The sequence below is a fragment of the Camelus dromedarius genome, chromosome 27 (genome assembly GCF_036321535.1).
Source record: "Camelus dromedarius isolate mCamDro1 chromosome 27, mCamDro1.pat, whole genome shotgun sequence".
NCBI lineage: Eukaryota > Metazoa > Chordata > Mammalia > Artiodactyla > Camelidae > Camelus > Camelus dromedarius.
In genome coordinates this window covers 21,173,090-21,196,980 of record NC_087462.1, presented here as the reverse complement: position 1 = coordinate 21,196,980, position 23,891 = coordinate 21,173,090, and the positions used below count along the sequence as shown (strand labels likewise).

The 23,891-nt window shown below is 50.1% G+C and overlaps 1 long non-coding RNA gene across 2 annotated transcripts in view; it reads right to left on the bottom strand.

Moving 5' to 3' along the window:
• The window catches only part of LOC105089362 (uncharacterized), a 73,713-nt gene that overhangs the window by 21,198 nt on the left and 28,624 nt on the right, over positions 1-23,891 (bottom strand). Inside the window, exon 3 of one of the 2 annotated variants that reach the window (XR_010378027.1) lies at positions 21,567-21,921. The exons of the other annotated variant lie outside the window; for it this stretch is intronic. This is a non-coding gene — a long non-coding RNA (uncharacterized LOC105089362). Of the gene's footprint in view, positions 1-21,566; positions 21,922-23,891 lie in introns of those variants that run through there. 2 annotated transcript variants of the gene reach the window in all.

Sequence of the window (23,891 nt, the reverse complement as noted above, 5' to 3'; positions counted from 1 at the left end):
ACGCTCCATCCATCCCAACAGTCTTGTTTTGTTTTGCTTTAAAGGATGGCCGTACACTTCCCTTTAAGCCGGCCTGGGATTACGAAAGGCGTAATCAGAAAGGGAACTTTGGCTTTGAAACCAGCCCCCTGGCTCCCTGAACTCGGAGGCACTACAGCAACATGTGAGACGGATTCCAAGCAGGGGTTCTCTACCCTGGCCGCACACTCAGGTCTCCTGGGGAGCTCTGAGCAATGCTACGCAGGGGCCACACCTCAGGCCAACTGCTTTGGACTCACGGGGGCAACACCTGGTGTAGGATTATTTAAAGCTCCCCCAGGGCTCCCAGTGTGGAGCCAGGGTTGAGAACGAGGGGCTTAAATCAAAAGGACAAGCTTAGGGGTGGGATCGGTTGAAATTCTGGTTCTGTCGCTTCTAAGTGCAGCCCAGTGTGAGGCACTCAACTCACCGCAGTCTTGGTCTGTTTACTTATTAAAAATCAGCAATAATAAAGCAGCCTCACAAGGACAGTATGGAGATTCGCCGAGACAGCGGGTAAACGCAGGGGGCCTGGTACTCATAAAGTACACAGTAAAATAAGAGCTGGTCCCCCTATGAGTTCTTCCAGTAAATTTAAATTCACATTATAATGTAAAGGCAAATTTAGCCACAAATATTCAAAACCGCAACATTTACATATGTGTTTATATTTCTTCTGATTTGCTTGTTGGTGTTTGTGAAACCCTGCCTCGTCTTAGGAAACATGTAAGACCGCCAGGTGTGTCTGCAGCACAAGCGTTGTAAAGTCACTCAAAGTGGCGCCCTTCCCCAGCAGACGTGCATGCTTTCCTGGCTGGGTTCTTCGTGGCTGTGTTTCTAGGAGGGACTCCGGGAGCCGCTCAGGGGAGCCGGAGGCTAATGAAGTCGGGCAGGGAGGACACTCTCTGACAGCTGCTCGAATCCCTGCTCTCTGAAGGGCCCTCACCCCCACGGGCTGATCGCCAGGTCTCCAAAGACCATGCATAGACCACTGTTACCCCCAATCACGGCAGTTCACGTCCAGCAAGCACACATGCCAGAAACCCTGGCTCCTCCCTCTTCCCCACGGTCCCCATCAAGCTAGATAGCACCATCCTGCTGATTGTTACTCCTGCACAGTTCTCAAATCCACACCCACCTCTCCATCCCTGCACAATGCCCCAGTTCAGGTCTTCATTTTAACCCCATTCCTAGACCACTACCCAAGTCTCCCCTGACAGATCTCTGGACATCTGGTATTTACCAACTCCTAAATCCATCCTCCTCCCAACAGCTAGCATGAATTTAAGCAACTGAATTTCAGCCAAATTTAAGCTCCTTAATTGTATGTACAGTATGGACTACTGTCATCGGACCCCCTCCTGCCTTTCCAGCCTCATTTCCATCACACAGCAAGTTCCCTGAGCACTGATCTGCTTGTAGCTCCACACCTACAACATGTTGTTTGCACCTCAGGACCTTTGCACATGCAAGTCTCCCTGCCTGGAACACCATTCCCATTTTTAGCCTGCCTGCATACTCTTTAAAGGCATGGACTCTATCTGTCTTGTTGGGGGTTTTGTCAGGAGGAAGGGAGGTAATTATGTTTAATTTTTTTTTTTAGTGGAGGTACTGGGGATCGAACCAGGACCTCATTCACCCTAGGCATGCACCCTACCACTGAGCTATACCCTTCCCCGTCTTGTTCATTGTTTATTCCTAGCCTCGGCTTAAAGCCTGGCTCATACTAGGGGATCAGTAAACACTTCTGAATAATGAATGGACAACTGGAGTAAAGACGCCCTTAGGTTGAACCCAGCACCTCTTTTCAAAGTTCTGGTTGCATCGTTCCTTTGTGGTATTAAGACAACATTCTCCATCTCCTCCACCAGTCTGAGAGCTCATTCCGAGTGGAGGGCCTCCATCTGTGGTTACGGACCCATGGCCCCAAGCTGTTCCCTGACCTGATTGGTTAGGTTTACCCCATGTTTTCTTTATTTCAAAAAAAAAAAAAAGTTTCAATTTATTGCCAATATTTTAATAGTGGGCGATTTCAAAAAAAATCCAAACTCAGGCTTCTTTTGAGAAATATCATGGTCTGGCTGCCCTGCATGACAAGGACAGGCCAGGGTTGAGCAGCAGTTGTCCCTTCAGCCAGGACATGTGCTGTCTGTCCTCACGGGCCCACCTGGCCCGCTTTCAGCGTCTTTGTCACCTGCCTGCCCCCCGGCATTGGAATTTTCAGGTCTCAGGACACATCATAATTCATTGGAGAAACTCTTCTCATAGGGACGTAGCAGTGACCTTATTAGCTCTCTGCACTGTGGCAGGCCTTAGACATGAGGCCAGAGAAGTCAACGCTTCAGTTGAATTAAACCTGCTTTTCTTAGCAAAGAGAGAAACAAGCTCAATTGCAAGAGTCAAGGTGCCCATGAGATTTTTTTGAAGCACAGGTTGTCCAAAGTCAGCACAGGCATCTCCCAAAGGAGGATTGGGGCCTGGGTCCCCTCGGGCGGTGCTTCTCCAGTTTTACTGTGTGCAGGGATCGCCGGGGGGAGTGGGGGTCTGTTAAAAGGCACATTCGGACCAGGGGGGCCGGGGAGGGCCTGAGACTCTGTTCTAACAAGCTCCCAGGGGAGAGCAACGCCTGCTGGTCCCTGCACACTGTTTCAGCAATGGCCTCTGTGGTGCCACCGCCCCGCCACCCAGCTGCGTGAAAGCAAGAACTTCTGGGTCATCCAGGCGTTCCTGGGACAACCACCTGCCTGGTGTCACCACGATAAAGCCCTTCGAGAATGCCTAACCACTTCGTTCTCATCCAGGAAAAGGAAAGGCGGAAGCAAGGGACACACAGCAGGTGGGGGGGGGGGGTTAACGCCTTTGCCACTGCCTTCCCCACCCCCCACGGCTGTCCCCGATGTCCCCAAGTGAGCCCAGAAGTTTGAGATTGTGACCCCGCACTGGGATGGCGGATGCTCCCAAAAGGACCTGAAAATTCAGGCTCGAGTCAACCACAGCCACAAACCCCAACTTGCAAGTTGGTTTTGCTTTTTTGTTTTTTTAGGTTTTTTTGTTTGTTTGTTTTGTTTTGTTTTGTTTTGAGCAGCCTTCTCATTCGAGCTCCTGTTCCCAGCATATTATTTTTCCAGGTGGCAGAGAGGAAGGCCTTTGCCCTCACACGTCAGGGATCTCAGAGGAAGCAGAAAGAAAACTGACGCGTGCAGAACTGGTCCCCAGGGCTTTTCACATGGCGCTCGTAAACAGGAAGTTGCAGGTACACTCTTTGGGAACACTCTGGGTTTTGCTGCTGGTTTGTTTTGCAGCCAATCAGCTCATTCAAGTAAACTGGGGAAAGGATGATCAGAAACTCACTGGGCCTGTTCGCAGCACACCCCCCACGCTGGCCAGATTTGGTCATCTCAAGGCGGCTGGGCAAAGATTTGCACCCGGGAGGGGGCAGGCACCAGGCGGACTGGGGCTCTAGGCTGCAGGGACATGCCCTCTGACCACTCTAGCCCACTTTCCCCCAAATCCCCTCATGCCATCCCCTAAAAGAAACATTTCTCAGGGCCAGGAAGGGCAGCGGCCGGCGTAGCTTTCAACAGCAAGCGAGAGGAGGCAGGGGAGATGGGGTGCGCCGGCTCACGCCAGGCTGCTGGCTCTGGGCTTTCATTATAGTCCCATGTTTTCAAATTTCCAGCTCCGGAGGGGGCGGGGTGGGGAGCAGAGTTTTGGGATCTGTTCAGCCTAGGTATACATAAATAGCAGCAGACAAAATGTCCTTTATCATCTATTTCCCAGGAAACAGGGAGAAAATTCTTCTCATTGCCAGATTATAAAAGAAGGGGGAGACAGCCCTGGCTTCTTCCCTCTCCCCCGTACAGAACACTAAGGCACTGTTCTGACACCCACCGGGAGGGTCCCTGTTGGAGAGAAGGCAGGGGCGGGCAGGATGGCTTGGGCAGCTGCTGAGAAGACAGGTTTGCTGCCAGCCAGAGCACAGAAATGCTTTCCCAGGGAAGGGGAGGTGACGTAGCCTGCTGGGTAAACTGGAAATTATTAACCACAGGATGAGTAGAATCAAAAGGAGCCGAAAACCGATTGTTGGCTTTACTGGGAGTTGTAATCACGCTAGGGGAGAAAAAAAAAAATGACAAATCTATTCGAATTTTTTTTTTTTCTAAACCAGAAGAGCCAATTCCAATAATTCTGTTGAGTGAAGCTCTCCAGTGTTCTCTCCTGCTGGTATTTCAAGGCTGGTTTTGTTATTTCCTTCACACAGATGGCTTAAGAAACACTTATGATACTCAATATATTTTTTTCTTTTCTTCTTCCTTTTTTTTTTTTACCCATAAGAATTTGGGTCTTTCTCATCTGCCCACTTCTTATTTTCTTTCTATTTCTGATTTAGATAAAGAGTGACTTTAAAGAGCCTTCAAGACTATTTCTATCACAGGCAGATTTGAGATTCCTTACCATAAAAATAATAGGTCCAACCTCCTGTTGTCATCAACTCACATTTTATCAAGTATTTACAGTGTGTCTGGGTGCGTGTCAAGGCCTTACACCAGCGCTTCTCAAAGACCAGTGTGTGGCAGTCCTATTTTTAATCAGATTTTTTTATTGCTGTCATCATTTCGTTGTGTGAGTTCTTTACGTACTTTGGGTGTCAATCCTTTATCAGATACATGATCTGCAGGTATTTTCATCCACCCCGTGGGTTGTCTTTTCATTTTGTTGACTGTTTCCTTTGCTGTGAGGAGATGTTTTAGTCTGATGTAGTCCCACTTGGTGATTTTTGCTTGTCCAGCAGTCCGATTTGTGGGTATTTATCCAAAAGAAATGAAAACAGGATATCAAAAAGATAGCTACACTCACATGTTTATTGCAGTGTTATTCACAACAGCTAAGATATGGAAAGAACCTAAGTGTCTATCAACAATGAATGGGTAAAGAAGACACAATATATTTATATACAGTGGAATATTATTCAGCCAAGAGAAAGAAGGAAATCCTGCCACTGGTGACAACATGAATGAAGCTGGAGGGCACTATGCTGAGATCAGTCAGACAAAGACGAACAATGCCTGTTGCCATTTTGAGGTCTGACTTGGCAATAATACTGCAACTTTGGGGTTATTTTTTTGTTACAACATGTGGCATGACTGAATCCCCCATGGCTGGTGTTGAAAGAAACTGCCAGGCCCAGTCACATAGAGATGGGATGCTCTCAGGCTAATGCTGCCAAATCCACGGTGAAATCTAACCCTTTGTGAAAATGTAGATCGACTCTCTCACAAAGTGCTTTTCACGATTCATCTGCCTCACGAGTGTCTAGCTATCAGCTATTCACCCCTTGCTAGAAGGATATCAGATGCCATCCAATGTAAAAACCCGTGACAAAGAAGAAAGACCCGTGCCCACGGCTAGAACAAAATGATGAAATCCGTCGGAATTTCATTCAGGGCAAGCGCGACAGGAGTTGGAACTTTTGGCTGTTCTGAACAACGCTGCTCTGAAGATGGGTTACCAGTGTCTGTTCCATTCCCTGCTTTCAGCTCTTTTCGGCATAAACCAGAAGAATCGGATGGTAATTCTATGTTTAATTTTGTGAGGACCACCACAGCAATTTCCACAATGACAGCGCCATTTTACATTCCCACTAGTAATACCCAAGGGTTCTAAACCTCATCAACATTTGTTATTTTTATTTATTTAATTTTTATAGTAGCCAACCTCACGGGCATGAAGTTTTACCTCACTGTGGTTTTGATTTGCATTTCTCTAACGATCAGTGATGTTGAGCATCTTTTCATGTGCCTGTTGGTCATGTATTTATCTCCTTTGGATGAACTTTTTTTTTCTGTTCCATTGATCTGTGTGTCTGGTTTTATGCCAATACCATATTGTTTGATCATTAGAGCTTTTAAACATAGTTTGAAATCATAGAGCATGATACCTTCAAGCTTTGTTTTTTTCTCAAGGTTGCTTTCACTATTCAGGGTCTTTTATGGTTCCCTACAAACTTTAGGCCTGTTTGTTCCATGTTTGTGAAAAATGCCATTGGAATTTTGATAGGGAGTGCATTTAATCTGTAGATTGCTTTGGGTAGTATGGATATTTTAAGAACATCCTTTGCCCTTTTAAAAAAAATCGTGTTAATTGGTTTGCTGTTGTTGAGTTGACAAGTCTGAATTGTTAAGTCCTTATAAAACTGACTTAATCTTTCTGTTCTTTGACTATCAAGTCCCCATCCCATCCCCCATGAACAAAATAAACAATCCACAACCGTCAAAGAGTCCACATGTCAAAAAAAATCACCAGCACTTCTAATTCTTCCAACGTTACTCTGTTTAGATCCTGCTTAGAGCAGCCTTGAGCTTCTGAGAGCACGCTGGGACCATCGAAGACCCCAGTGCAGGCTTACACTCCTCTCATCCTGCACTTCTCACCTGGGTAGCCTTCAATTTGCAGGGGGTGGAGACGGCCTTCACCCAGTTCCAAGGCTGCAGCTGCCGAGGCCTGAAAAACCCCAGAGTCGCAGACACGTGCCCCACGAGCAGCTGCTCTTTGACTTGAGTCTTTCCACTAACAGGCAGCTGGTTTTCCTTGGAAGTCAAGGGAGTCTGTGAGATAAGTATTGAGCAAAATCAACCGCTCCAAGCAAGAGAGATTGAACTGGTACAGGACTGAGGCTGTTCATTCTTAAGAATATCTTTTTCTTGCTTAAATACATGCAAATGTGAGCCCAGAGGAGTTTGGTCTGAAAAGCTGCACAATCATATATCTGCATATGTATTTTTAGCCCTGAGACATTTTTATGTTCCTGACCTTTGTACAGGTGTGCACATTGTGTGTTACCTGCACTGCACGCCATCTTGCAATTTCTATGTGCAGCTCTGGGCTCCCCTACACCAGGCTAGTGATCATCTTAACTTGTCCCAGTGGGACCCTGATTTCCTCTCCCCATGCTTGTGCCTCCCCGATCTTTCCCTTCTTAGTAAATCGCACCACCTTTCACCAGCTGCTCACAGCCAGAAATGTAAGAATCATTCCTGAGTCCCTTATCCCTGAGACAGAATCCACCCCCAAATTCCATCAGCTCCATCTCTGAAATACATGGGAAACTGACCACTTCTCCCCACCCCTCCAACCCACCACGGCCAGAGGCACCATCCCCTGTTGCCTTTGCTATTAAAACAGCCTAAAACAGCAAGGTGTCCCCACCCACCTCCAGACACTCTCCAACCACACAGTAACCAGAGAATCCTTTAAAACCTAAGTCCCTCTCCCACTCAGAACGCTATTAGCCTCCATCCTTCTTAGGGCACAGTCTACACCTTCTCCTACAAAGCCCTGCAGGACCTGGCCTCCCCAACCTCTCATCTTCCCTCCCCTGATGCTTCCCCTTGGCCAACATGTCCCTTCCACTCTGGCCACTTTGCTGTCTCTTGAACGCACCAAGTCCATTACTGCCTCAGAGCATTTGCAGTTGCTATTCCCTCTGCCTGGGATGCTGTTCCCTCACCTCCTTCAAGTTTCTACATTTATGTACAAGAAACAATTATGTACACACTGGCTTATTGTCTCTCTCTCTCCCCTCCTAGAGTAAAAGCTCCTTGAAGAGGTCAGAGACTGATCGTCTTGTTGACTGCTGTATCCCCGGCACCCAATAGTGCCTGGCACTTAGTAGACGTGCAACATGTGTGTGTTGAATGACTGAGTGACTGAATTAGGATGCACCAGGTATGCTTTCTAGACCTCTGACAATGTGTATGTGTATACATTGTTACATATACATATATTTACATACATACACTTCATATTTATATGTCTATATTCATATTCATACCTATATAGTATTTATCTATAAAACACAAAGCAGGACATACTCATTTATAAAGGCTATAGACCAAGACTTTACTTCCAGCTCTGTATTCAAGGAGAAGTTCTAGCAACAAAACAATGTTGTATTTGAAGAAACACAAGCCCAGACTTTACTTCCAGCTCTGTATTCAAGGAGAAGTTCTAGCAACAAAACAATGTTGTATTTGAAGAAATACAGCCACCAGGTTTATCAGAGGCCACTTTCCCGACTGCGCTAAATTGCCTCTTTAAAGTCTCAGCATAAACTGTGGGAAAGGGGAAAATAAAAGCCAAAATATTAGAGCTAGAAGGCTCTTCAAGATCTTGCATCTTCCCGACAGAATGCATCCGACCCCTCTCCTGTGTCATGCCCTTGTCGGGCATCACCAAGAGGTCACAGTACCTTCCCCACTGAACTTCTGAGTCCTTCTGAACATATTGCTCCAGACAGCCCCAACCACTTAACAGAAATGATTTCCTATTCCAGATCTGATCCAGCCCAATCAATTTTTGGATTGAGATTCTGAGGCCCAGCGAGAAGCCCTTATTTATCCCAAATTGTACAGCAAGCCAGAGGCAAGGCCTGGGCCACCATGGCTGAACACTAGTGTGTGTTCCCAAGGGTCAGACATTAAGCTGGAAGGGAGGGTAGAGATTATCTTCAATATGAGATCACATGGTCAGAAAATCATTTTTTAAAAGAAAGATCTTTCATTACTTCCGATTACTTCAAAAGACTTTAATCATTTGCAGCCAAAGGCAACTTACTAGTAAAAAGAACTCAGGAATCAGACCACTCCTGGCTGCCAGCAAGATGCTAAATAGAACCAATTTAGCAGTCAAGCGACCAAGAAGAGATTTGTGCCTTTTGGGAGACCAAGAGACAGTTCAGCAAAAATAGAAAGGGGCTGAACAGCTTGAATGGTGGGAAGTGAGGGAAGAGCGACACATTTTCCAACTAAAAATGGAACCACAATTGTATTCGCATCTCCACTCCTCGGGCAAGGTAACCCTACCCCCAGCTCAAGACTAAATCCCAACTGTCCAAGCCCAACATGCAATCCCATTCCTGTGACAGTAATAAGTATGAAGCTATGCAGGACACAATTCTGACCTCAGTCCTGCTGCAGGACTATGCGGAAAGTCTGCTCACTCTTAGAATGAGAAACACAGAGAAATTCAATCTCCTTTTCCCTCTGGCAAAAGTTGTTGCATCTGAGTGTGGTGACTGGGTACTATGGCAGCCACCATGGCACCATGAGGGAAGCAGTCTAAGGAAAAAACCTAAGGAGAGAGGAAAGGAAGATCGGGTGGAAACACCCTAGACTGTCGTACTATCACAATGGTTTGGCAGGGCCGTCCTTGAGCTGTCGTCTACTGTCAGAGGAGTTCTGTATCTGCCAGGGATGGCCCACCTTAGTTTCCCTGCCACACAGATGTAGCAGGGGCCTTGGTCACTTACACAGCCTGTTAAGTAGAGGGCTGCAAGGGGCATTCTGTGGCTGTCACAGGCAGCTGGGGAAAAGATATGCTCATAGAGCGGATGAAAGACATAGGGGTCCAGCTGGGGATCAAAGTCTGTGTGATGGTCATATGCGTGCTCCACCCAGGCACTCAGTCAACCTCTTTCAGTGACATCAGTGGTGTCATCCGGGTACCTGGCTGTTGTCACTGTTGTGGGAACTCGAGGGCATGATGTGGTGTGGGCCAGGGTGGGAGGAGGGAAAGCTAGGCTCACAAGGTCCAGGAGCCACAAGCACTAGCTGACCGCTGAGTTACTCCTCGGATAGAAGCTTGGCTGCTGCATCAGGGATGCAAAATTAATTAAGTTTAATAGTCTCTCAGTTTTACAGAAAGCAAGGCAAAGAGGTGGAATCACCAGCTCAGCAATCTGGGCCCCTGACAACCATGCCTCTCAACAAGGTGGAAGAGGTGAGGCAGGAGCTGCACACGCCCCTCTCCCTTTAAGGACACAAGACAGACGCGTGGGTCAGATCGCCCCCCGTGGCTGCAAGGAAGACCAAGGAACACAGCCTTCAGCTGGGCAGGTATGTGTGATGTTTCCAGTGGCATTTCTGCTCCTCTGTCTGGCATGGGCTCTCCCCCCCCATCTTTTTGTCTGGATTTATGTTCCCATTACAACCCAAGACTCAGTGCATCTTGGTAGGGAAGACGCTCTCACCCCTACGCTGGCTGGCTCAGTGCCCCTACCCTCACCCCAGGCTCCCATAAGCTTCTGGGACTCCTTCAATTTCAGCTCTTATCATTTATTATTATAAGATCCTCCTTGGGCCCAACAGGCCTACAGACATTGTTTAGCCCACACAGTGTTTAAAAGCAAACAAACAAAAAAACAACAAAAAAAAATCACACAAAATCCCAAATATATATTTTCTCCTTAAAAATTGTAAAGCACAGCCATACTGGGCAGTTATTTCTGTGTCGGGACAGTCACCTGGGGCTGACTAGCTCCCTAATCCTTGCACAGAGGACACATGACTTTTCACCCAGCCCCGACACTGCCTCACGCCCTCTCTGCTTCATTTATTGATGTTGCCTGCCTGGCTCCTGTAGGAAAGAGGGGTTGCAACCCCCTGGAACCCGGGTTTCTTGGGGGACAAGGTGCGTTTCATCTGGGTGTGCCTTGCACTTGGCACAACGTACACACATGCTCAGCTGAGCTTGTCAAGCGTGTGAATGGATCCCATTCAATGTTCAGAATTAAATTGCATTGCAGCTCAGGCTTCCACGCCACTCACCCCTCACCCTCAAGGATCTATATTTAATTGTCTTTGCCAGATCAGAGCCTGTGACAGACTTCACACTGGAGATCCTTCCTAAAAGTCAGAAATGCGGCAGCTCGGAGGCTGTGCGCTGCAGCCTATTCACAGCCAGGCTCCCTTTGGTCGCACTTCCCGGGTAGCTGCATTTTACGTGGTGGCAGAGAAGCAAAGGCGACCTTCTAAGTCCGACCTCCCCCATGCCTCACCCAACCCTCCCTGGCGCCCTTCCTAGCATCTCTTTTCTCTGCCCAGCACGCCCGCTGTCTGCTCTGCAGGACGGTTTCTTATTTATTTTTTGTCAGCACTAATCAGAGCGGCGGGGATGGGAATTAAGAGCCCTGGCCCACGTGAGAGTGCTTTACCGGGGTCTCCAGGGGGAATCTTGTGCCGCCTGCAGCGCCAGAGGTCACTGTCACCTTGGCCTTGAGGTGGCCTGTTTACCAAAGTGAAATGAAGATATCAGTCAGATGTCAGGGAAATGCTAATGGCGGGCGGGCGCCGGGCACAGAGCCGGGAGCAGGACTGGCCGGGCCGGGCCATCCCTTCCTTCCCAGTCCTGCAGCACAGAGGCCTCAGTGACTTAGTAACTCCGATAAGAGGTCAGTAGGCAAATGTCAGGTCCCTGATTGAATGCTCCTCCCGACCTGGTCGCAGGGCCTTCGGGGCTGCCTCTGTCCCTTTTCCACATCCCTCCCCATGTCTGTTCAGCGGGAGGAAGGGTAAGTGTTTGAAACCCTGGCCCACCCTATCCCTATCTCTGGCAGGAAAGAAAGCCTTGTCCCTTGGGTCCCAAGGTCTGGAAGCACAATGAGAGCTGGCATCATTATCCTCCAGCCATAGATGGGAAGAGCAGGGTGTGGACCACGGCTCGTCACTTAGGAGGATGGATGGGACCGGATCCTGCGGCAGAAAAGGACAGGAAACAGTGGAGCCCTGTTTCTGGCCGTGTGATAGATAGCAGAGCCGTGCGGCCTCCCGACGCGCGGCCTCGTTAAGAAGTCACCACCTGAAACAGGACCCCGGCATCATGAGGCCCAAGATGAAACAGGCCTAGTAGGTCTGTCTCCCAGGGGAGTGGCTCCTTTTCACGTTCTTTCTATTGCTTTTCCATCGTAGGGGTAGATACCCCAGATGAGCCCCCTCCACTCTACTCCGGGGAGTCAGGCTCCACCTCTATGGGAGCCGGCTGGCACTCCATCATCTAAGGGCAGCCCCCTTCCGCCCTCCCCACTTCAGCTGGCTCCTCCTTTGGTTTCTTTTATGAGAAGCTAAAGAGTTACTTTGTCTGTACTCATCACCCAGGTTTTTCTGCAAAGCCTCTTGGCTCCCCAGCCAGTCAACCTGCTTCCATCCCGTTCTGGGCTTTTTCCTCCAGCCCAGAAAGAGGTTTATCAGGATAAACCCCATCCATCCTGAGAGCCCTGCCCTGCTCTTCTCTAAAGCTAGACTGCTCACTATTCTGTGGATATCATTTCAGGGTAAAACAGCAATAAAATGATGACCCCTTTCACCTTTCCAGAAAGTTTAAATTGTCACCAACTTGCAGAGGCTGCCCTTGCTGCCTGTGAAAGGGCAGTGCTGAAAATGTGGTTTCATTTTTCCTGCCGCAAGGGCAGGGGTTGAATAAAAAGCTCCCTGGTTCCTTCCAAGCCTGAGAGCAGAACTTTGCCAGTTGGGGGTGGGGGCGTCTGTCGGCCACGCCAGGTTGCTCTGTTCCCGCAGGTCACTGACTCTGGATCACTTGGTGAGCCCCGCCAGGAGGATCGTGCAGCAGGAGTGGGCAGAACCCGGACAGCGGTGCTCACCAGCAACGTGGGCTCAGGAGTTCTGTTAAAGTTTGGAGGATGATTGGAGAGCTCCCCTGTGGGACACATGGTCTGGGCAGCGAGGATGGCTGGAGATGCGGTCCCTGGGTTGGTGTATACTGCATTCTCCCTTTTCATGTCTTATGGGGAATGGGGGAATGTCTGAGCAGTGGTGAGCACAGACCATGGAGAAAATCACCCCCTTAAAGCTCAGGAGAAACAGTAACTAACGCACAGAGCCATCTCAAATTGTTTTCTCTTCTTCAGGAAATCAAGTGATGTCTACAGAGACTGCCCCTGAGTGTGTTCGGGTTTTCTGAGGATGGAGGGCTCCCCAGGACCACGCGAGCTGAGGACTCCTGTGGAGTAAGGGTGGGGCCCCACATACATTCCTACCTGCTGCTATTTCCTTTTGTGCCCTCCACCCACCCCCAGAGCAACTCCTAGCACTGGAAGGTTGACTCTCTGGACTGTGTCACCCAGTCTCTCTCAACTTCCGGTTTCCGGTTGGGTTTGCCCAGTAGGAGATACTGAAAAGAAATAGAAAATGAGGAAGGGAAAGAGGTTGGGGTATCTCTTCCCCATTCCCACCTTCCTAAGGCACAGGTCTCTAGCAGTTGTGTGACCCTTCAGACCTGGGGATGGTACTGGCCTCTGCTATTACTAATTGCATCAGTTATCTATTGCTGTGTAACAAACCAACCCCGAATGTAGGGGTTCAAAACAATCATCATTTACTTGCAGATGATTCTACAGTCTGAGCTGGGCTCATCTAGGAAGTTCTTCTGCTGTTAGGGAATCATTTACATAGCTGCCGTCACCTGACAGCTTGACTTGGTGGATGACCTGATTGGCAGTTGGCGCTGGCAGTTGGTGCTGGCTGTTGGCGCTGGCTGTTGGCTGGGTGCCTTGGTTCTCCTCCACGTGGCCTCTCATCACCAGGCTTCTGTACATGGAAGTCTCCTGTCATCTTCCAAGGAGGTGAAAGCAGAAGTCACAAGGCTTCCAGAAGTCTTGCTTTGGACCTCTTATGACACCATGTCTAGCACGATCCACTGGCCAAAACAAGTCCCAAGACCAGGCCAGATTCAAGGAGTGGGAAAATGGACTTCATCTTTTAATAGAACCAACTGCAAAGTCTTTTTGCAAAGGGGCCTGGATACTGGGGTGGGAGGAATTTGTGACAATAACTGCCATCTAGCACCATCATCTTTGGATACCTCAAATTCTTTGGCTCCCTTCATTTTCCATTCCTACGTGAGTGGTGCCTTCATTAATGTCTCTTCAGTGGGATCATCTGAATGAAGTTCTATTTCCTGCCAGGACCCTGATAAATATACCTTGTAATAGTAGCACTGTCTCCACTCAATGTATACTTATTGCTGCCTTTGTCACTGTTGTCAACACATAGCCCTGACTTGCCAGCAGTCTGATCTGCAGAGGCACACTTACATCCTTTGTGCATTTACAGCTGTGGCATTTCATGTCCAATGCAGCCCTACTCATGTGAAGACCAGCTGCCTCCCTGGGAGCAGATAACACTTTCCCAGCATGTATCACGGCCCAAACACTGTCCCAAAAGACCGTGTGCTCAAGATCTGACTTGAAGCACACAACAGCCCTGAGAAGGAGACATCACATCATTACCACTTCACAGAGGAACAAACTGAGGCACAGAGAGGCTGATTAATTTGCTCAAAGTCACACAGCAACTGGGAAAATGACTCGAAATCTTCCCAAAGAAATCCTTCTGATTTCTTTCAACACTGATGGTATTTTTTTCAGCTCATGAAAAGTCAGAAATTACAAAGAATTTAAGAAATCTGGATTGTCTCCACTATCACATGCAGTAAGTGGGCATGATAGGCTCTCCTCTGTACAGCGTAACTGATAACCACGCTGGGAGACTGTGAAATATGTAGGACAGAAGTATACGGCGGGTGTTAAACGTACCCTGATTTGTGCTGATTTCTGTAGACAGCAAGGCAGATTCAGACACAGTCTGGAACGCATGCCTGTGAGTCGGACATGGAGTGTGTAATGCTGCCTTGCCTCACGGTTATACAACACAAACCATGGCCTCTTCCATACTCTGCTGGGGGTTTGCTTTGGAGACACTGTGCTCAAGTCCTTTCTCACTGGCTTGTTCCTGCAGGGCTGCTGGTGTTCATCAGATCAGACCCTTGCACACAGGTGCATGTCCGGGGCCTGGTTAGTAAAACATACTTCAGAGAGCATTCATAACCAGCCAGCTCTCTACTGGAGTGAAGTTCTCAATGTGCAGAATTAGCACAATCCTGAACAGATTTTCTCGAAGAAGGGCACCCTATTTGTTTTGTGGAAGGTGCCTTCTTTCACTGGAGGATGAAATGGTTTCCTTCTCCCACCTAGAGCACTGCAGTAGCTTTCTGACCGGCAACCCTGCCTCCTGCCTTGTGCCCCTCCAGTCCATTCTCCACCCAGAAAGCAGAGCGATCCTCTTAAAATACAAATCAGGTCATCTGTCTCCCCCCTGCCTCAACATACTCAACGACCCTCCCATACTCAGCACTTCTCCCGAACTCCTTCCTGTGACTGTGCCTGCCTCTTGACTTCATCTCATGCCCTCTCCTCCTTGATCACCAGATTCTAGCCACACTTGCTTCTTCTCTGCTTTCCAGACAGGCCAATATCACACCCTGCTCAGAGGCTCCGTACTTGCTGTTCCCTCAGCTCTCTGCATGGCTGGCTCTGTCTCATCAGGACTCCCCTTGAACATAACCTCCACAGAGAAGCCCTCCCGTCTTGCTCTTTCCCACCACTCGGTTTCACTTTAATCACAGCACTTGTCACTAGCAATATCTTTCTGGTGATTTCATTGTGCACTGTCCTTCCCTTGTGAGAAGATAAGCTCCGGGAGAGCAACAGGACTCTCTGGGGTCACAACCCACCAATTCCGGGTCCCCCTCCAGGCGGCTCCCAGTTCTGAGTTCCAGCCACAGCACCACCCTGCCTCTGGAACAAGTGCCGGCATTCTGTTCTCAGCAGCTTTGGAAATCAGATCTCATTCCCAAACCCCGTGACTCAGCCAGCAACAAGAAAGACGGCTGGGCTGGGGACACAAGGGTGCCTTCAGTCTTTAGAGATAGAACGGCCCTCCAGTGATAGAGGAGCCACAAATGAAGGCTGAGAATCAGGCCGGAGGGCTGCCCTGCTCACTGGAAGCTGACCCTCTCCTGGACTTTGCCAGCTCTCAGCATTTCACAGACTCCACAATCGCCCATCCTCTTGAATGCGCCAGTATCGCCTAGCTACGGAATTACCATGCAGATAGGGCTCGGGGAATGAAATTTGATTTCCCTTTGCAGAACAAAGACAAACACACACTCCTCCAGCCCATCCCTGGGAGAGCTGCATGGGGAGGGCCTGCTTCCGGGCCAGGCATTCAAAGCCCATGGGCTGTCCTGCTTGCTTCAGCAGTTCCTGGCAAAGTGCAACGGAGTTCTCCAGCTTTGAAATCTAATTGCCTGCCCATGGCTGTGACTTCATCTCCAAAGGCGAAAAAAAAAAAAAATGAGTTTTAAGTGCTGGGGGTGGGACAGGGGACAGTTCTCATGGAACCAGCAGAGATGAACCTATTTTAGCTATGACATTATACCTTTGGGGGAGGCCGATTTTTCAAAAATGAGTCTGAGAAGCTCCTGTTTAAAAGAGAAAAACCCATAAATGCAGCTTCTGTCAGTAATGAGAAAATGGAAATCACAGGCAAAACCAGAAAACTCATTCCCCCAGCATCTTAATGATCTCCAGAATAATTGTGCTGGTCTCTCAAATCAAGGAGTGGACGGTGACAGCTCCGGATTTTCATACGAGGGTCAGATGGGTTCATGTTTTTTTAATTGGGCTCATTTCTAAACCATGTGCTTGCCATGATGCCTTAATCCCTTCCCTGTCCCCCAGAAAAATGCTTTCTCTCTCCGCATTTCCCTCAAACAAATGCAGCTTCTCAAAGGGGAAATGAGCCTCCCTCTCTTGCAAACAGATTTCTTATCATATGACTGCTCCACTGTGGGTGAACTTGTATTTCTCTTGCATAAGAGAGCAATTTCCTGAAGGGAAAAAAAAGGGGGGGGGGAATCAAACTGCTGGTCGCTCCTCGTTTTCCATGTAAATATCTTGAGCCTCAGCTCCCAGAGATAATAGGAAAGACAAGGCTTTATTTCGGGAGCATGAGTATCAATCTTCCAGATGGCGGTGAAATGCTTTCTTGCATTTGTCTTATTTGGCGGGCCTCCCGAGGAGGAACAAATTCGTTGACAATTTTAAGGGTTCTCCAGGCAAAAGGTTACCTTCTGGTACAATCTCCTAGCAGGTTAAAGTTCAGCCACGATTAACAGATTAGAAAATTCTGCCAATATGGCTGAATATAAATTAGTGGCTTTAATTTAGGATGCTTAAAACAAGCAATGAGACCTTAAAAGTAATAAAAATAACGATAAGCCTTAGGACTTTATTTTTTTAGACAAAAGGAAAGTGTAATTTCTCAAGTATGCTCAGAGGTGTGAAAGGTGACAGCAGCCATCAGTTAAAAAAAGAAGCACCAACTCTGTGACAGATGTTGGCCATGCCATAGAGTCTCAGGGGAGCCTCAGATCTGTCTTGGCCCTTCCACTTTCCTTCTAGGTTCCGGCTACCAGCTTCATCCCTCTGAGAGAGGGATGGGAGGCCCATCCCAGGTCCAGTGGGAGGGCAGCTCTGCTATTGAGGGTGACTTGTCATAGAAACAGGGAAGAGGGAGGGAAAGGGGGGGGGGGCTACCACTCCACATTCATTCACTGATTTGACAAATGCTTGTCACACCTACTGCGTGAAGCTCATGCTAGGTGCCCGGGAGACAATGGTGAGCGAAGACAGACCCCACTCCAGCCCTCTCAGAGCTTATGGAAAAGATAACCTCAACCACATAAGCATATAAATAAATAAACACAAGACTGTCTCTGCTGAGTGCCACCAGGAGCGCCTGGGCACGTGCTCCTGTGCACAGGGAGCAGCAGGGACAAGACCCGCGCGGTGAGTCCAGGCAGCGTGCCTAGGGTGAGGGGAGGTGAATGGCCACTAGGTGTGAGTGCCTTCCATACACCAGGTCCTGGCTCAACATTTTTATGAGATCATCTCATTCACTTCTCACCCCAGCCCAGTGGGGCGGATGCCATTATAATCCCATTACCGACGAGTCCCCTTAGGCTCAGAGAGGCAGCATCGCTCACCCAGGGTCACAGAGCGTACGATGTGGAAGAGTCCAGACTCCAAGCCGGGTGGACCTGCATCCAGAGTCCATGACCCTGACCACCAAGTCTACACAGCCCGCCCAGGAGTGATGGAGACAGGCAAGACCAGCACCCCCTCCTCCCCTCCCTGCACTTGCCCCCCGCCTCGGGTAGGCACCCGCACACGCATGCTTATACTCTCTTCTGTCTCTCTCTCTCTCACACTCACATACATACACACACACACACACACACATCCTGCCCTCCTGCTCCCAAAAGCCAAGGTGACCGTCAGCCTGTTGCCAGCTTCCCCACTTCCTTCCTCCACCACTGAAATGTTCCTTTGGGTCCACTGTGACTCAGGCTAGAAGCAAAGGAAGGCACTGAGCTCCCACCAGGGGTGCAGTTGAGCAGCACGGAGGAAGGGGCATCTGAGCTGGGCCTTGGAACGTGAACAGGCGTTTGGCCCAGAGAGCAGAAAGAAACAGCCTTCCGGCAGCGGCATGTGGGAAATCCTGGTGATGTGAGGAGCAGAGCACACTTGGGGAAAGCAAATGATGCTCTGCGGCTGGCTCAGAGGTTCCCCCTGCTCCCCGCAGTGCACAACCCCACGGCCTGCTTCTCTCCGAGGGTTCCCCATCTCAGCAGAAGCTCTGTCAGCCTCCCAGGGGCACGAGCCACCAATACAGGCAGCACCCCGGCACCTGCCCACTCACTCGTCCAAGCTGTCACCCAGTCCTCCTAATATAGCCCGAGTCTGCCCACTTCTCCACGCCATCCTTGCTGCTGCCTTCCTCCTTCCTGCGCCCACCGGCTCCTCGTGGACTGCAGTCACAGCCTCCTGACGGCACCCCCACACCTGCCACCCTGCTCTCCTGGGGCAGCCACGGTGGCCTCCACCTCTGCACATCAGAATCCCTGCTGCAAAGTGCTCTCCAGGGCCCAGCTCAAACACTCCTCCCTGACAAAGAGCCACACCCCTAGACCAGGTCAGATCCCCTATTCTGTGCCTCCTGATGCTCTGCACAGCTGGCACTTCCACACATACATCTGTGATTACTTGGTCTGATGCTTGGAGCTTCTAGGAGGGTAGGCACTGCCCCTACCCATCCCTGGTCCTGCACCCAGCAAGCCTGTAGTAAATCTTTGTTGAGTGGACCGGTAGCCATGAAAGCACCGGATATGTGGCAAGGATGGGGCTTGTAGGGGAGCGGGGAAAGGAATGCATTCCTGGAGGGTCTCAGCACCACACCAAGGGATGCAAGAATGGCACTGGCAGTCCCTCTGGGAGGGATGGGCTGCAGTGATCTCCTCCTTCCCTGGTGTGGGCAGGCTTTGGAAAATGGCCAGCAGGCTCCTGGCTCTCTGCACAGCCCCTCTCTCCACCAGCAAATTTGGACTGCTGAGGACACAAGCTGGCCCAGAGAAGGTGTCTGGAAGGTGAGGTACAGGCACCTGACACCCACAGCTAGGTGGCACCTCAGTCCCTCCCACATGCTTTGCTGCCCAAGGATGCCCAGGGTTCATTGAGCCCTGGAAGCTGGCAAGGTGGCCAGCATCTTCCTCAGGTTCCAGAAATCCCAGCAAGGCAGCTGGGGAAGATGGGGCTCCTTCCTGATGGGGGAAGACGGGGCTGTGTGATGCTCATGGCATTTCTGCAGCTGCCTGAGAGGCAAAAAGATAGGTGGTCTTATTTGTGTTGAGGCCAGGCCACCAGGCCAGCCAGAGAGGTCTGGCAGTTGTGTCACTGCATCCAACAAAGGGGGGTGCCCAGCCTGAAACATACCACAGGAAACATTCGTCCACTTGTTCATTCACACGGCAGACACTGACAATCTTCCTTCCACAATACGGGCCCGGGACAGGGCCCTGGGGACACAACAATGGACAGGACAGGTCCGGTCCTTCCAGCACCTAGAGCTGATGCAGGGTGAACAGGCAGGCTGCTAACAGAACCAGGGCCCTGGGCATGCTGGGCTTATCCTCAAAAGAAAATGGCTTCCAACATTTAAACATTGGGCAATTTCATGTCAAAGTCTAGATTTCTGGCTTCTCTTGAGAAAACTGGAAGATTCCATTCCCTCTTGGTATCAATTGCCTAGAGTGGGTGCCACTGCCCCCCGAGATGGGCATGAGTTCTGCAGCCCATCAGTGCCCCGGCTCTCTGTGGACTTACACTCATTCCTATTAGCTCCCGGCCCTGCGGTCTCCTCATCAGCGCCTGAGACAGTCATCGGCTAATCCTCCGACTGGGTGATCATGTGTGTGACGCGGACACAGAGGAAAAGCAGAGGAGGGTTCCTGACCCCTTGGTCTGACCATGAGCCCCTCCCACTACAGAATGCCGCGGAGCCTCTTGTTGGCCCGGTTCCTCTGTGTCACCCAACCCTGTCCTCTGATTGTGCAGGAACTTCAGACCCAGTGATGTTCTGGAGACCAAGGCCCCCAGGTGGGGAGCGAGTCGTCTGGGGCCTCTTCCCAGTTCAGCTGCCGGGGAGCACATTTCGAATTCTGACAGAGGCCCCAGCTCGTTCGAGACAGGCGATGCCAACAAACTCGTCCCCACTGAACATGAAGCATCTCCAGCAATGCCAGGCATGACACCCCCTGCACCCCTGGTCTAGAACCTTCCATGGCGCTCCACAGACCTTGGCTGGAGACTCAAGGTCGGCTCTGGCTTGTCCCTGCGTGCCCTCCTCACCCCGCCCGACTCTTCAGCACCACAGAGCCTGGTCCCGGCCAAACTGCCCCAGTGCACATCCCGCACAGAACGAGCGTGCTCTTCCCTGCCTTAGTTCATTGCTCCCCCAGCCAACACCTTCCCTTCCTGCTGCCTTCATCTGTCCCTTCCTGATCTCTCTCCCAAGGACCCAAACCAACCCCTCCAGGAGGCCTTTCTGAAGTGTGACCAAGTGTGGCTACTCCCTCCTGAGTCCTTCTGTTTAAGGCAGCTTGCTCTCCATGACAAAAACCCAACTGGGTGAAGAGCCTTACAAATCTACACACGCCCGGGCCAGTGTGGACCCAGGGCTGGTGTGAGGATGGCAGGGAACTGCCTCTCCATCTCTCAGCCTGCTTCCCTCGCCCACCTTTGGGCCGTCTCTCTCAGGTGGCAGCCCCTGGAGGACCCTGGCTCACTTCCTGCCAGCATGGCCAGCCCATGGACAGGGAGGTCCTCTTTCCTCTTTCCTCTTTCCCATAGCTCCAGCAAAATCCTTCAACTGACTCTCAGAGGGCTGAACCACTTACCGTGGCCGTAGAGAAGGGTCAGCCCCGCCCAGACCACATGGGGTGAGACTAGAGGAAGCATCCTTTCCCAAAGGAACAAGTTTCTGGAAGAAGAGGGCTTGGATGCTGGCCAGGAACACACAGCAGATGTCATCGGCCCTTTAGCTGTACATCTCTGTAATTCTGCACCTTACCCCGCCATGCCCCTGGCTGGCTCGCCTCTGCAGCCCCACCCGGGCATGGCATTATGCCCCACCCAGAAGCTTATGGAAATAAACTCTGATAATTGACCTGATCTCCGCTAGGGAAGACCCTGATGTGTGTACGGCCTCAAAGCACCAGGTCTGTTCATTTTCTCTCTCTAAATAGACAAAAGCTCCCAGAGAGCAAGCCTGGCGTCTCCTTCCTCATTGTCATTCGTGGTCTACCGTAGCACTAGGCACCTGGCTGACCAATAACTCTATTTATGAGAACCCGAGAGGACATCACGGAGAGAACAGAGGCTTCTCAGTTGCACAGAGTTGGGTTTAAATCAAGGTTCCTTCCACCTCTTAGTAGCCATGACTTTGTCAAGGTATCAGTCAGGATTCAAGCAGGGAAGAGGCCACCAGGGTCATGGAATAAAGGCTTTACTACTGGAGTTTGATCTTACACCACTGAGAAGGAAGGTCAGGACAGGGGAGAGGGAGGGTCAGATGGCTCATTGGCCAGTGGATCTGGGAGGCCAAGTGGGACTGGGAAGGGGGAACTGGCGGAGGAGACACCAGGGGACTGCTGCCTCCATGCATCTGCCACAAGTGTCTGGGGGAGACTGGACATGGAGTCGAAGAGAGCAAAGCTCCCCCAGGTGCCACTGACACCTCTGCGTCTCGCTGCCACCACATCCAACGAGGTCCACCACGGTGAGTGTGGCCACTGCTCACCTCCACTGCCTGATTCCTGCACACGTGCCTCTTCCTGCCAGAGCACACCCAGAGCCATGCAGGGAGAGGGATTCTGGAAAACACAGTCCAAACCATCACGGTCAAATATTGGGCCCCTCTGAGCCTGTTTCCTCATCAGTGAAATGGGGATGTTACTGCTTCATGCAAGACACGACAGGTATGCAAATTCTATTGATCATAATTATTATTTATATAATAATAATTCATTATTTTTATTAACTGTTGCCAAAATCTGGTTATTTATGAAAACGTCTGGTCCTTCCCTCCCACCATGGCAGTGCCTTTAAGAACTTCCACCCTTTGTATAGCACAGGGAACCATATTCAGTATCTCGTGATAATCATAATGAAAAGGAATATATATAGTTGAATCACTGTGTTGTACATCAGAAACTAACACAACATTGTCAATCTACTACTCTTCAATTAAAAACAAAGAACGTCCACACTTAATAATTCAGACAGAAAAAGACAAATACTGTATGATTTCACTTATACATGGAACCTGAAAATGTTGAACTCATAGAAACAGAGAGTAGACTGATGGTGGTACCAGGGGATGGGGGTAGGGAAATGGGAAGATGCTGGTTAAAGGGCACACGCTTTCAGTTATAAGACGGCTACGTTCTGGGGATCTGACGCACAGTACGGCGACCGTGTTAACAATCCCGCATTGTACACTTGAAAGCTGATGTGAGAGTAAATTTTAAATGTTCTCACCGTAACAACAACAACAACATGGTAACCCTGTGAGATGAGGGACGGGTTAACTAGCCTTTTTAAGTCAACATACGCAGTATGTCCATGTTTCAAGTCATCACATTGTATACCTTAAGTTTACACAATGTTATATGTCAATTATAGCTCAATAAAGCGGGGGGGGCGGGGGGAATCCCATCTCTAAAGCCCACGGCAGTGGCCTCAGAGGGCACCGTGACCAAATTTAAGTCTCGCATTTTAAGCAACATTAATTATTGCCCCAAAGGAATGGCCTTCACGTCCACCGCGCTCTGGCCTTTCATAGAAGCAGGGTGCTCTGGTCCGCAGGCCCACTGGGAGATCATGCTCATTTCCCACCTGGATTGTTTCTGGGGTCCTATTGGTATGAGAATCGGACGGGTGGCCTGCGGTTCCAACCACTGGCAGCCCGGAGAGAGCCCCAGTTCCTTGGGGAGCCCTGACTCCACAGCTCCTAGCTGCACTTTGCCTCCCCAAAGGATAAAACTAAATGAACGCCTTGCCAGGAAGCAGCAACCATCCTGCGACTTCAGAAGGCATCTTTCTCCGGGGGCTGCACAACTGGCCCTTTAAGGGGCTGGAGGGGGCTGGCAAGAGGAAGGGATACCTCAGCTGCCTGGGGGAGGGAGGGAGAGGGAGAGAGAGAGAGAGAAGGAGAGCAGTTGTAATACCATGGCAACGCTGAATACTCCAAATGGATTTGTTTAATTTGAGGACCAATATTCAGGGAAACAGAAGGACAGCTTTCTCTGGGCTGCTCACAGGTCCCTGAGGCTGGTTCAGATGAGAACTGGGCTGGCTGGGTAGTTGAGACCTGGTGGAAGGGACCCACCTTCTCGGAGCTAAGGTAACTGAGGCTCAGAGAGGGGAAGGACCAGTTCATAGTCACCTAGTTTGTCAACAGCAGCTTCAGCAAACAAGTCAATGGCTCATTTGTTCATTTAGGGAACAAAGATTTACTGAGCGCCTTCTATGTACCAGGAGCTTTTCCAGGTGCTGGAGGTACCACGTGAAATACAAGAAGGGCTGCTGGTGGTACAGCATATGTATAAAATTACCTTGTTCTAAGTTTAGTGCAAGCACGCGCGGTGAGATTCTTGACCCTCCACAGACAAAACTCCAGCACACCTGCCAAGTTCGCACACCCAGTCTGCCTGAACTCGGGGACACAAAGTGCCCTCACCTCTCTCCCACACACTTGACTGGAGTGACTCTGAGATCAGAGCTGAGGGAGCCTCATCACCTACACCCCGGGGTGCTGGGTCCCTGGGGGCTGGAAGAGAAG